A 14096-nucleotide genomic window follows, 5' to 3' on the forward strand; every position below is an offset into this window, starting at 1 on the left:
CGTACAAGATATTACAAGAATAACACAATTAAAATTTGATGAGTGATTTCCAATCAAAAACTTTCTGACTAGTATAAAATTTCTTAATATTTAGCCCTTTCTTGAGTATGCTTGCATAAATCTTTCTTGAAGCAGTCAGTAAGAAATATGCCTCTAATTCTCCCACTGCTTTCATTTTTTGTTTTTATAAAATTGGTGTGATGAGAGCTCTATTCCAATCTGGGATCCAACCATGTGACCAAGACTTCTGAATAATCTTCATCAGAGAAAAGAGAGAGAAACTTCAGTCTATGCAGTCAATATATGCCACATTTATACTGCTTACCACGATGTCTGCACTGCCATGATTTTTCTTATGGAAAATTTAAAAAAAAAAATTTTTTTTTTTTTTAAATCACAGTCAAATATGCTTGACAATGATTTTCCAAGGCATGCAATTTTTTTTATCCCCTTAAATTAAAGATGCCAAGAAATTATAGTCTTGTTTAATCCTTTATCCAAGTGTAAGCAAACAAAGTCTGCATGTGAATTATCTTCATGACTAAGTTACTTGTATACAGAGGCTGGTATACAAGCCCTTTTACCATTTATAATAAAACTTTATGCATTAATTGCCTTAACATCCTTTTGGATATGTAAAATGCAATGCATTATGGGAAGAGCCACTATCCAGACCAGTTTCAACCTTTATTGAGGTCTCAACAGTGGGAACCAGAAGAGATAACAAGGTTGAAGTAATGCAGAAGTCATATATTTCCCATATACAAATACTGAAAAGGTGTCACAACCTATTATTAAAATACTCTGGATTAGAGCTAGTTGTTGGAATTTTTTTTTCTAATTAAAAAAAAAAAAAAAAAAAAAGTGGAAAAATGTTTAACAATTTTTCTTCCCTGTTGAAATGAATGACATTTGATACCTGTTAATGGCTATTATAAACTTGCAAAGCCCACAATAGATCACACCATATAATAAAGATAGACCAATCACAACTTGTTTACATGTGTTCATAGAAATATGTGTATATGTTAAATATTAATTTTTTTTCAAGTTTATTTTTTATTTTTAGAAGATATATTGGAAAATTTGTTAATGCATTTCTAAAATAAATTACCTTTATACAACAATTGTAAAAATGTGCAAGTCTAAAATATTTTGTTCTAAAAATTTTATTGTAAAATTACTATTTATTGCTATTTATTCAAAAGCTGATTTTTTCTTTTTACAAATAACTAGACTGAATAGGGCCTATATTACAAGTATAAACATTATTATTATTTTTTTTAATTTGTCTCTTAAAATTGTTGCAAGTGAAGAGTGAGTAGAATGACTGAAACACCATCAACAGAAACAAGCAATTAACTGTTTTCAGATCACTTAATTATTGTCCATTTTTGTTTGTGCTGAAATCAATCAAAAATATTTTGCAGTTTATAGTGTTGGATTCTGATTATGTAGAGATTAGAGTAATTATTATTTGGTTCAGAATCCAACATGATCTTCCATCACAAAGGCTAGACTTGTAAACATTATTTAATGTAAATAACTTATTTTATAATTTAATATTCATATAACTACCTTAATTTTGTCTAATATTTAATTATTTAATCAAAGATATATGTATTAATAATTTAATAATATTAAATATTATTAAGCTATTTTATTTATTACTATATTAATATTATAAGAACTTGTATTTAATAATTTAACTGTGCATTAATTGAAATGTAAATATTCTCCATTTATTCCTATTTGTAGAAGCTTAACGTTATGCAAAAGCTAATTTTATTATGTTTTGTTTTGTTGTCATGGAGAGACGTATGTAAGTGAGCGAGCGCAAGTTTGGAACACGGCGTGAGGAGAATGTTGATTGAAAAGAGTTTTAGTCAAAGAAATCACGAGAACAATTTAGGCAGGAAGAACGCATATATAAAGGAGGAATGCTGAAAATAAAGATAGAGAGGAAACAGAGAGAGAGAGGATTGGCATTGGGTTAGAATCGGAGCAATGGGCATTCGGAAATCAGAGTGTAATAATAGTGAGTCGGCGAGTTACTCAAGCAGCTAATTTAAGTCTACTAGTCGAGAAGCAGTTAGCTAATAAGTTGTAGAATAACAATTATAGCTACGAAAAACAGCTGAGAGACTATTAAATAGACTAGCGATACTTGAGTTGAGATTTAATTTCAGCGACGACCTTTCAAGGACAAATGGAACCTTGAAGTAAAGCACGAAGTTACTAAAGAATAGTAGAGGCTGTAAAGTTAAGTTTACCATTAGCTGTGTTTAGAATTATAGTGCCTAAAGAATTATTTGAATGCAGGAGGAATGAACAACTGTGCATATAAAATCTCAAATTAAAGAATTGTTGTATATTGCCTTAATTAATGAGTGATCAGTAGTACTTCAAGCAAGAACGTTTGTTTATGTGTATTGTGACCGATAATTAATTCAGTTATTGCTTAGAAGATTTATTTTAATGAGTGCCGTATACTGCTCCAAGTGTTTACAGTTATAAAAAATGTTTGTAAGTTTATGAAGAAAGAAGATTATCAGTAAGATTATTCCAACCATTAATATTTCTATACAGAAAAGTGTGCGAGTTTCATCCTAGAATTTCCTTATACTAACAGTAACTATTGCAGAAATTAGCTGAAGTGTAAATTTAAAAGTGTTTGTTTGTGAAGAGGTGTTACTGCAATTTTTGTCGTATTTGGAACTTAAGGAACTGTAAGAAGACTATTATAGAGATGACAGATTTACCATGGTCTGAGTTTGTATGATTGAATTTATCAGAAGTTAAAATGTTTGTGATATCTTAATTACTAATTTGAAGTTATGTGTAAAATTTGTGATTCTAAAATTAAATGTTTGTTTTTGTTAATCAAAAGATGTATTTTGCTTGAATCTCTTTTACTGCACCATTCATAAAATATTCGAACCAAAGCGGGTAATATAAGTAAGTTAAATATACTCGGCCAGTATATATAATAACAACATATAAAGGAAGGGTAGTTGAGAGTTGGTTTATCTTCAATTCTTGAACTAATTCAGATATAAAGTGGTGCAGCCTTTAAATATAAATTTTCTTTATATTTGAATTAGAAATCAACTTACAACTTATCAATTAGTTAAGAACATCGTAATAGTAATCATGTCGGATCCAAGGTATAGAATGAGAAGAAGTAGGATCCAACAATAGCAGTTTTACAATCACTACTTTTTTTTTTTTCATATTTTAATAAAGTGCAGAATTGTATATGTAAGCATGTACAATATTAATGTGCAGAACATATTCAGCAACTTAAGAATATTCAGTATGACACAGAAAGGAAAATTACTGAATTATACAAAGTGCACCTGCTGCCATTAATTAATACTGTGCAGAATGAGGAATTAAGAAGTAATTTTTTTGCTCTGAATAATAGTTGTGTCTATTTTACGATGAGTAATGAACTGAATCCATCACTCGTTGCAAAATATCAGTGGACTACACTTGTGAAATGTTCATAAGGCATTATGTGTTCATTAAATAAATTGGGAATCAATAATTTATTAGTATGTGCAATGTTTGTAACAAATTATTTGTTTCTTGAAAGTTCACAATAGAGGTTTACGTGTGTTAAACAGAAATGTGCACTCAATATTTTTTTTCCCACAACTCTGACTCATTTTTAGCATAACAATGCATTCAATTTGCATTTGTTTTCCAGTCAGACAGAGAGAAAGAAAAATCTTCAATCTTCAACTTTTTGTCTCATCCGTTGTGAGAAAGATATATTCAGGCAGGCAGCAATAAAATGATAAAGGCCTTTAAGAGAACATTCTATGATCACATGCAAATGACAGCGTCAAGTTGCATTTAGAGCAGGCATGCATGTTTAGGGATTTTGGAACATTTGAAAAGTTTTATAATTAAAAGGTAAACTTTGGTGAATAAACATAATTTTTTAAACACCAGGATAAAAACCACAAAGAAGGAAAAATGTGATGCCAGTGAGTCTGTTTCAAACAAAAGCAGAAGTAATGAATCAAAAAGATTGAGTTTGAATACAAACTCAATCTTTTTCATAATCAAAAAATTAATTAAAATTATAATAACAGAATTAACTCAAGTAAAATACTACTTATTAGTAGAATTTTTGCTTGAGTATCACAGGCATCTTCGATACATGTATAAAGCTAATTAAACAATAACTGACAATTCCAAAAGGTGCCACCTAAGTAGCTAATGTAAGATAACTAAAAAAGGTCAATAAATTTCCTAACTTATTTAAAAAAAAAAAAGATAAATAAATAAATAATATATATATATACAGGGTGTTCGGGATAAATTTGACATATTTATAATTAATTATATTTTTCCGTAAGTTACATGTATTAACACACACTTCTCTTCATTTAAAAGTTTGGACCCTTCTTCATTCATATACAAGATGTCAGAAAGGATGGATAGCTGGAACCCACCTGAATCATGGAAGAGAATAACTTGTATCATGATGATTCGTGCCCGCCATCAAAATAAGGATATTACGACTGCTGCCCAATGCTCCCTGAATACAGTAAAAACAATCAGGCATGAACTAGAGACTTGCAATGGTGACTACGAGGATGTAGCAAGAAGAAAGATCCCTAGCAGACGATCTGATTGCGTTCGTACAGCAGAATTCCTTGCAAATCTGCAGGAACAGGTGTTGAAGAACCCTGGCATTGGAATTCGGGCTTTGTTCGTGGAGTTGCTAACTGTAGTCAAGCCCTGGATAACAAGGGTAGCCAATGGTAGGCCGTATGTATGGCAGCAGGATTCGGCCCCTTGCCACACCTCTGGGAAAAGTCAAAAATGGTTGTCTGAAAATTTCCACGACTTCACCAGTCCAAATGTTTGGCCTCCAAACTCCCCAGACCTTAACCCCATGGATTATTTTGTATGGGGCGCAGTTGAAAAAGACACCAATCGCACTTCCAGTAATACAAAAGCCCAGTTAATGGATAAAATTAAAACAGTTTTTGCGGCCCTTCCCAGGGAGACTGTAGCATCAGCTTGTTCGAGGTTCCGAAGCAGAATTGAAGCTGTGATCGATGCTAATGGTGGTTATTTTGAGTAAATCTTGTTGATAGTATTGTAATTAACTCTGCCTGTAATGTTGTTTTGTCAATTCATTAAATTTAATAGATACAAAGAAGATTTTCTTTTTCCTTACGAAACTGTCAAATTTATCCCGAACACCCTGTATATATATATAAATAAATATGCACACAATTAAAAAAGTTAAGAAAGATCAGCTGATTTATAAAGTACTATCTCCCACAAAGGGGGATAGATGTAGACCATGGGATCTGTTTAAGTTAGGAGAGTGAAGTAAAGTTTCACATGCTTCTTTATAAAGCGTTCCATGACGAACCGACTTTTGTGAAGGACTTGTCTTTCGAATGAATTCTATGTCTAGTGTTGATTGCATGCTCTACAAGTTCAGACTGTTCAGGTTCAAGGTATTGAATATAAGATCGGTGTCCTTCAAGCCGAATAAAAGCAGATCTTCCTGTTTGTCCGAAATAAGATAACCCACAAGAGCAAGGAATCTGGTAGACAAATGGATAACTGACATGTGGAAGCTTGTCCTTTGGAGAAGTGAGAAAGGTGGAGATTTTTCTGATTGGTCAAAAGGCAACAAAATATTTAGTGGTTTTAAAACTTTTGCTATGTGTTCACTAATGCCTTTCACATAAGGGAAAAGAATAAGCTTTAATTTCTTCTGTATTTGAAGAGGAAGATATATCAAAACTACTCAAAGCTCTTTTGATGAAGAGCTTTGAGTTTTCTTATATCCATTAGATAAAAAAAGAGTAAATAATATATTGCAATTCTTTCTGTAATAGTTCATCTGAAGAACAAAAGGAGTGGGTCTGATGAACCAGTGTTTTATTAGTTTCTGCCTTTTGACTGGGATGGTGATGAGATTCAGCATGGATATAATGGCCTGTATGAGTCTTCTTCCTATAGACTGAGAAATGTAGGTTATCATCTGGTTGGCGAAGAATTAAAAGATCTAAAAAGGCTAACTGCTTATTTACTTCTACTTCTAGGGTGAACTGGATCCTTGGATGAAGTGCATTTAATTTAGAGAGAAACTGTTGTAATTCAGAAAAGCCATTCCAGATAGCAAAAATGTCATCTACATATTGGAACCAATGAGTAGGTCTAGGAGAAATGTTGTCAAAAATATGTTGTTCAAAGTGCTCCATAAAGAAGTTGGCAATTCTTCTAGTTGAAGAAGTGATACAACCCATACAATCTACAACTAGTCTTAATGGAATACCTGGTTTATGAACTTTTGGAAGACCATACAATCTAGGTGGACGACCGAAGGTTTTAATTTTTTTCTTTTGATCTTCATCCCATGTAGATACATTATCTATAAGAGACTTAAGTCTTTTTAATTGACTCCTGGTAGGATCCGATGTAAGTTGAATAGTCGCAGAGTAATAGAGACATTTTTCTCTCATATTCTCTTCTATCTTGAATAACTACAGCATTCGTTTACAGAATAACTTTGTCAGCTTTCGTAATAATTAAATTATTATTATTCTTCAGTGATTTCAGTGCTTTAAATTCAGAGTAAGATAGATTAGAATGAGGCTTGGCATTAAAAAGAATTTTTTCACATTCAAAACGCGTCCTGTTGGCTGTTTTTTTGGGATAAGGATCGAATAGCTCTGTCTATGCTATTAAAAAAAAAATCCACCGGGGGGGTATCTTATTCGGAGCAACACCGAAATTATGTCCTTTTGATAAAACAAAACGTTCACTATCTGTTAGTGGATGGCCAGAAACATTGATAACTACTCTATCTGCATCACAGACATTAGTAATGGATCTAGGGTGGCTCATCAGTGAATCAAACTTACGCTTTAACTTATCACGAGAAGCATTAAAAACCTTTAGGTATGAAGTCGATGATATGCACAAAATAGTGTTAAACGTTTCAACCATTAATACAGATTTTAGGGCATTCTTGATATCAACAATTTCTCTATTTAAAGAGGGAGAGAGATTTTTTAGCTTTGTGTTGCTGATAATTTAAAAGTGACCTACTGGCCTTCAAATAAATCCGATGAGTTTTTTGGGACCTATAAACTTCTTTAATTTTACAGCAAGTTGGAATAACCTGAGCTATCTTACAGTGCTTTACGAATACTGTTTTGTTAATGCATTTAGCCTTCTTTACTAATATTTTACTGTATTTAGTACACTGTATAAGTACACTGTGTTGGAAGTACTCTCTCCGTAAAGTCTTGATATATGTTTCAGTAAGGAAATACCATGAGTAGACTTTAATTAAAATTATAATAACAGAATTAACTAACGTAAAATATTATTTATTAGTAGAATTTTTGCCTGAGTAGCACAGGCATCTTCAGTACATGTATAAATTGATAATTCTTCAACTAAAAGAATTGCTACTTATATACAAAATACTTTGGATTTCAAAAATAAAATTTCAGATGTTCATTTGGACACTGCGGATATTATGATTAGTTTAGATGCTGTTTCATTATTTAAATGTTCCTTTATCTGACATCATTGAATTACTGCAACAAGAATTTCCTTCAGACATTGTTGAAATATTTGTTTCTGTAATACATTCTGGTCATTTTTCCTTTAAAAACATGTTATGTCAACAAATCGAAGGAACAGCAACGGGCAATCCTATTTCTCCTGCCATTGCCAACTTCTTAATGGAGCACTTTGAACAACGTATTTTTGACAACATTTCTCCTAGGCCTACTCATTGGTTCAGATATGTAGATGACATTTTTGCTATCAGGAATGGCTCTTCTGATGAATTACAACAGTTTCTCTCTAAATTAAATGCACTCCATCCAAGGATCCAGTTCACCCTAGAAGTAGAAGTAAATAAGCAGTTAGCCTTTTTAGATCTTTTAATTCTTCGCCAACCAGATGATAACCTACATTTCTCAGTCTATAGGAAGAAGACTCATACAGGCCATTATATCCATGCTGAATCTCATCACCATCCCAGTCAAAAGGCAGAAACTAATAAAACACCGGTTCATCAGACCCACTCCTTTTGTTCTTCAGATGAACTATTACAGAAAGAATTGCAATATATTATTTACTCTTTTTTTATCTAATGGATATAAGAAAACTCAAAGCTCTTCATCAAAAAGCTTTGAGTAGTTTTGATATATCTTCCTCTTCAAATACAGAAGAAATTAAAGCTTATTCTTTTCCCTTATGTGAAAGGCAATAGTGAACGCATAGCAAAAGTTTTAAAACCACTAAATATTTTGTTGCCTTTTGACCAATCAGAAAAATCTCCACCTTTCTCACTTCTCCAAAGGACAAGCTTCCACATGTCAGTTATCCATTTGTATACCAGATTCCTTGCTCTTGTGGGTTATCTTATTTTGGACAAACAGGAAGATCTGCTTTTATTCGTCTAGAACGACACCAATCTTATATTCAATACCTTGAACCTGAACAGTCTGAACTTGCAGAGCATACAATCAACACTAGACATAGAGTTCAATGGAACAAGACAGGTACATCACAAAAGTCGGTTCGTCATGGAACACTTTATAAAGAAGCATGTAAAACTTTACTTCACTTTCCTAACTTAAACAGATCCGATGGTCTACATCTATCCCCTTTGTGGGAGTTAGTACTTCATAAATCAGCTAATCTTTCCTAACTTTTTTTTTAATTATTGTGTGTGTGTGTGTGTGTGTGTGTGTGTGTGTGTGTATATCGGCGTCCATATTTACTCGGTAGATAATGTTATGAAAAATAAATTAGTTTGAATGACTATAAAAAAGAATGAAGTTTAATGCCGACATACTACTAGTTTCATTGAAAAAATCAACTTCTTCAGGTATCAAATACAAAGAATTATATAAAAAACAACAGAGACATAAAATTACATCAACATATCTAATATAAAAGACAGTAGTACAGTTTAAACAGGAATGTGTGCTGGAGTTCCAACTGAAGTTGACTACGTGCATGAGTTATCACGAGAATGCCAGTACTGGACAATGGCAATGTCATCATCATCATCATCAAATTCCTGCCATGTACCCTCAAGGGGTGTAAAGGATATGATAGTACTACATGAAAAAAATTACATCATTACTAACTTCCTATCTACAATTTTCCTCAAAACCAGTCTTACTTGTCAAGACTCCAACATTATCAGATCTTATATTTCTATCGTCTAAGGCACTTTGCACCGTATCAATCCACCTATATCTTGGTCTTCCTCTGGGTCGTTTTGCTGCCAACCTGGCAGAGAACACTTGTTTTGCTAATCTTTCCTCGCCCATTCTGTTTAAGTGACCATACCACCTGAGATTAGCTTTGCTAACGCATTCCTGGATGCTGATAATGTCAAGTTCTTTCCTAATATAATCGTTTTTAATATGATATTGCCATTGATGCCATCTGTTCACGCCTAAAATCTTTCTCAGGACTCTCATATCTGCGGTCTCTAGTCTTTGGTCAACTGTTTTACTTCTGACCCAGCTCTCAGATCTATAAGTTAAAACTAGTTTGAACACTGTCTTGTATACAGCTAATTTAGTGTTCCAACTAATTTCTCTCTTATTCCATATGAATTTATTCAATTGACTTCCTACCATACCAGCTTTGCTGATTCTGTTTTCTATTTCTATATTTAATTTACCACCTTCAGTAAAAATCGTGCCTAAGTAGCTGAAATGTTTCACTTGTTCCACAGGTTCTCCATTCACAACACAGTTGACATTTTCAATGATTCTGCCTATTTTCATTGTCTTTGTATTTTTATTGCTGACCATCATACCATATCTATTACAACAGCTATTCAATTTAGTCAGAGAATCTTGCAGACTTGTAGCGGATTTATTTAGAAGTATAACATCATCCGCATAAAGCAAACAGCTGACATCAACATCTCCAATTTTGATATCATGTTTAATACCACTTTCCTTCATAATGTGATCCATATAGATAATGAATAACAGAGGGGATCTGGTGTGAGACAGGGATGTCTCACACCAGATCTAACATTAAACCATCTTCCTGTACTTCCTTCAATTCTAACTGCTGACTTACAACTCAAATAAACACTAAGTATTGCTTGATATAATGCCCCATTGACACCATATAACTGTAGCGTATTGAATAGCTTCTCTCTTAGCACCTTGTCACATGCCTTTTCCAAATCGACAAAACATAAATACAGATCTCTGTTATATTCCCATGCTTTCTCGACTATTTGTCGTAAAGTGAAGATCTGATCCTGACAGCCTCTATTTGGTCTGAATCCAGCTTGTTCTTCACCAATTCTTCTCAACCGTTTCTCAAGTATACTTGCATAGATCTTCCCAGGAACACTCAGTAGGGAAATACCTCTGTAATTCTCACATTCAGTTTTATTTCCCTTTTTATATATGGGTACTATGAGAGCTCTACTCCAATCATCAGGAATTTATCCCTCTGTCCAAGCTTTCTGAACTATGCAGTGCAGCCACCGTAACTCTTATACCACCATACTTCAGTATTTCTGGTCAAATATCATCTACTCCTGCTGCCTTTCTACATTTCAAGCCTTTGATGGCTTTTTCTACTTCAAGTATGGATATGTATTCCTGACTGCATGCCTGGTCAGTGTTTTTTTACCACTGTGCTGTCATCACTGCTTGTTTCATTTAGCAGTTTTTCAAAGTAATTACTCCATACTTCAAGAATATCCTTTTCTCCCGTTTTCATGTCACCTTTATCATCTCTAACTTCTTTTACAGCACTCTTTCCTCCATTACTAAGCTTCTTCAACAACCTCCAGAATATTTTGCCACCTTCTTGATATTTATTTTCTATATTCTTGCCAAAGTCCTCCCATGACTTTTGTTTAGCTAGTTTTACACAGTGTTTAGCATTCTTGCATTTGTCTCTGTATTCTCTAAGAGCACAAGCAGACTTATTTGACAGGAAATTTTGATATGCTTTCTTCTTTTCCTTTACTGCCTCTCTAACTTCCTCTGCCCATCAGGAAGTTCTGATTATTTTATCCTTGCAGACAACCTCACCACATGCCTCTCTGGCAGAATCAATCAATGTTTTCTTCAGAGTTTGTCATTGAATCTCCAATGTTTGATTCCTGTTCTCAAACTCTTTCATTTTTTCTTCAATAATCTTTGTGTATTTTAGTCTACAGTTCACATCTGAGAGCTGCTCAACTTTTATTCGCTTTAAAACGTTCTTACATGTTATTCTTTTCAATATGAAATTCAATTTTATCCTGTTCAAGACTAAATAGTGATCACTTCCAATTTCAAATCCTCTGTACACTCTGGTGTCCTGCACCAGGGAGAAAACATCACTATCAACAATAACATAGTCAATGAGACTTTTCTTATTCCTAGCCTCCCTCTTCTCTCCATGTGAATTTGTGCACATTTTTATGTTGAAACATGGTGTTAGTAATAACCAGTCCATGTCCTGAGCAGAAATCCAACAGATATTTGCCATTATTATTAGCTTTGCTCTTTTCTCCAAATTTTCCCAAAATATTTTTGTATGTCTCACAATCATTTCCTACTCTATTTAGATCCCCAACAAGGACCAACTTTTCATTTTTCATTGTGTCAGTTGCTTTTTCTGAAGCCTCAAAAAATTCCTCCACTTCTACTTTAGTAGATCCGTCTGTGGGGACCATAGGCACAAATAAGTCTCATTGTCGAATTCCCCATTCTGATATTAGCCCAGATCACTCTACTTGAGAATGACTGCCATTCAAAAAGATTAGCCTCGTATTTTGTGTTGAATACTATGGGTACTCCTTCTTTTCGTTGATTGTCATTGCCTGAATATAACATTTTGTATTTATTGCTCAGAAAGATCTCACCAGTTTTTGTCTTTTTTGTTTCAGTCACCCCTATTATGTCAATCTGGTACTTATCTAATTCCTCAGCTAGCTCCATTTCTTTGCCATTCAGGCTTCTTATGTTGATAGTACCGATATTTAACTCTGGTGATGTTGAGTTGGGATTTGTTTTCAGATTCGTTCCAGTAGCTGACTTTTTGCTGTTTGCCCTGGTTCCCTGGCGAAAACAACGGGGGCCTTGTTTAACCGGGCGATGCCCCAGCCGGCATGAAATTTTGTCATGTCGTACCATCATTTTTTATTTTGGTTTAACCAATAAGAATACATTTGCCCGGCTAAATCCCAAATTGCCAGCCCATCCTCGTTTGCTCAGTATCCAAGTAGATACCCAACAGGGTGCACCACAAGAAGGTGAGGATTGGACATTAGGTCAAAAGCCCTGGTCAGTTCTCTGCATTCCTTTAAAGGCTATGTGGAGGTCTCCTCTCAGTTATACAGCTTTGACCCTTAAGCACCCCAAGTGGCAATGTGTGCATCAGAAAGATTGTAGCTAAGGCTGTTGTTTATATGGGATGAATTGAGGGATATTTCTTTAGATTCGATTATCTTTGTTTCAAGCTCATCGTAACACATATGTATATTAGAATTTGTGACTAGTCTACGAGGAGTTGGTGGCCTTCATCTGAGTTAATAGAGAAGAGAACGTAGCTTGTGAGAGTGCTAGCTCTGGTCCTATTGTAGTTCCTCAATAAGTAAAAGGATAGATTTAGCCGTCTGACAGTAATATGGTTTGCCATATTCACACATGATCTTGCAGACTTCTGGATACTGAAAAGGGATATGTTTTACTTTATGTCGATTTAGTATGGAGCGAAGTTTTGGAAACTTAGTGAAACATGTTCTAATGTTGAATTTCTTAAGAATTTTTGCCAGTTTTGGAGAGAGAGAGAGCGCTGATGTATGGCAAAGATATAAATGCTCTTGGGGAAGAAAAATCTTTAATAGAAGGTGAACGACAGTGAGAGATAAATTTATCAATCTTCTTAAGAGAGAAACCATTGTTGACAAAAGTCCTTTTTAGTAAATTAAGTTCATTTTCAATCTCTGTTTTGTCTGTTAATAAAGATCTGGCTCGATGTGCCAGGGTTTAAATTTTTGGGTAGTGATGGGAAGAAGCATGAATATCTGTCTGTGTGTGTGAAATTCTTTGTCTTTGATACCTGAAGAAGTTGATTTTTTCAACGAAACTAGTAGCACCTCAGCATTAAACTTTATTATTTTTTATTCTCGGTATTATAGTCATTCAAACTAATTTATTTTTCATATATATATATATATATTTTTTTTTTTTTTAAAGTTAGGAAATTTATCGACCTTTTTTAGTTATCTTACATTAGCTACTTAGGTGGCACCTTTTGGAATTGTCAGTTATTGTTTAATTAGCTTTATACATGTACTGAAGATGCCTATGATACTCCGGCAAAAATTCTACTAATAAATAATATTTTACGTGGGTTAATTCCATTATTATAATTTTAATTAATATGTCTACTCACAGTATTTCCTTATTGAAACATTTTGTATCTGAAGAAGCTGAAAAATGTGTGTGTGTCTGTTCTGCAAGATGATTTAACATTTTTTTTTAATTTAGATGAGTTTTTGTAATTAAAATACAATGGACAGTTGTGGGAGAAAAGATTGGCATAACAAGTGTTCTTTGCTAGGATGGCAGGAAAAAGACCCATGAGGAAAACCAAGATCTAGGCAGACCGATAAGACGATATTGGAAAGTAAAAAGTGCCTTAGAAGACAGCAATATAAGATCTGATAAGTATTAGAGTCTTGACAAATAACAGTTTAATGTGGAGGAAAATTGTTGATAGGAAGTTAGTAATGATGTACCTTCTCATGTAGTACTATCACATCCTGTACACCCCCCTGCCCCCGAGAGTATATGTCAAGAATTTAATGATGAGTCATGTTTATAAAAAATTATTTATTTATTTTTGGTTTGTTTTGTTTTTGAGCTGGTTTCCAAAAAAACATGCTGTTTTTATTTATTTATATATATTTAAATGAAAGTATAATTAACATATATTTTCTAAAAAAAAAAAAAATTTATATATATATATATCATTATCATCAATTACTAATATGTACTGTCAAGGCCAAAACAAACTAGCAATATACAAGACAGTGTCCGAACCAGTTA

General features: G+C 33.4%; 1 protein-coding gene across 5 annotated transcripts in view; it reads right to left on the minus strand.

Moving 5' to 3' along the window:
* Positions 1-14096, minus strand: part of LOC150104886 (uncharacterized) — a 695785-nt gene that overhangs the window by 568543 nt on the left and 113146 nt on the right. The gene's annotated exons all lie outside the window — the stretch shown is intronic.

This window comes from Typopeltis vanoorti, chromosome 7 (genome assembly GCF_054136105.1).
Source record: "Typopeltis vanoorti isolate ZY-2024b chromosome 7, IOZ_Tvanoo_1.0, whole genome shotgun sequence".
NCBI lineage: Eukaryota > Metazoa > Arthropoda > Arachnida > Uropygi > Thelyphonidae > Typopeltis > Typopeltis vanoorti.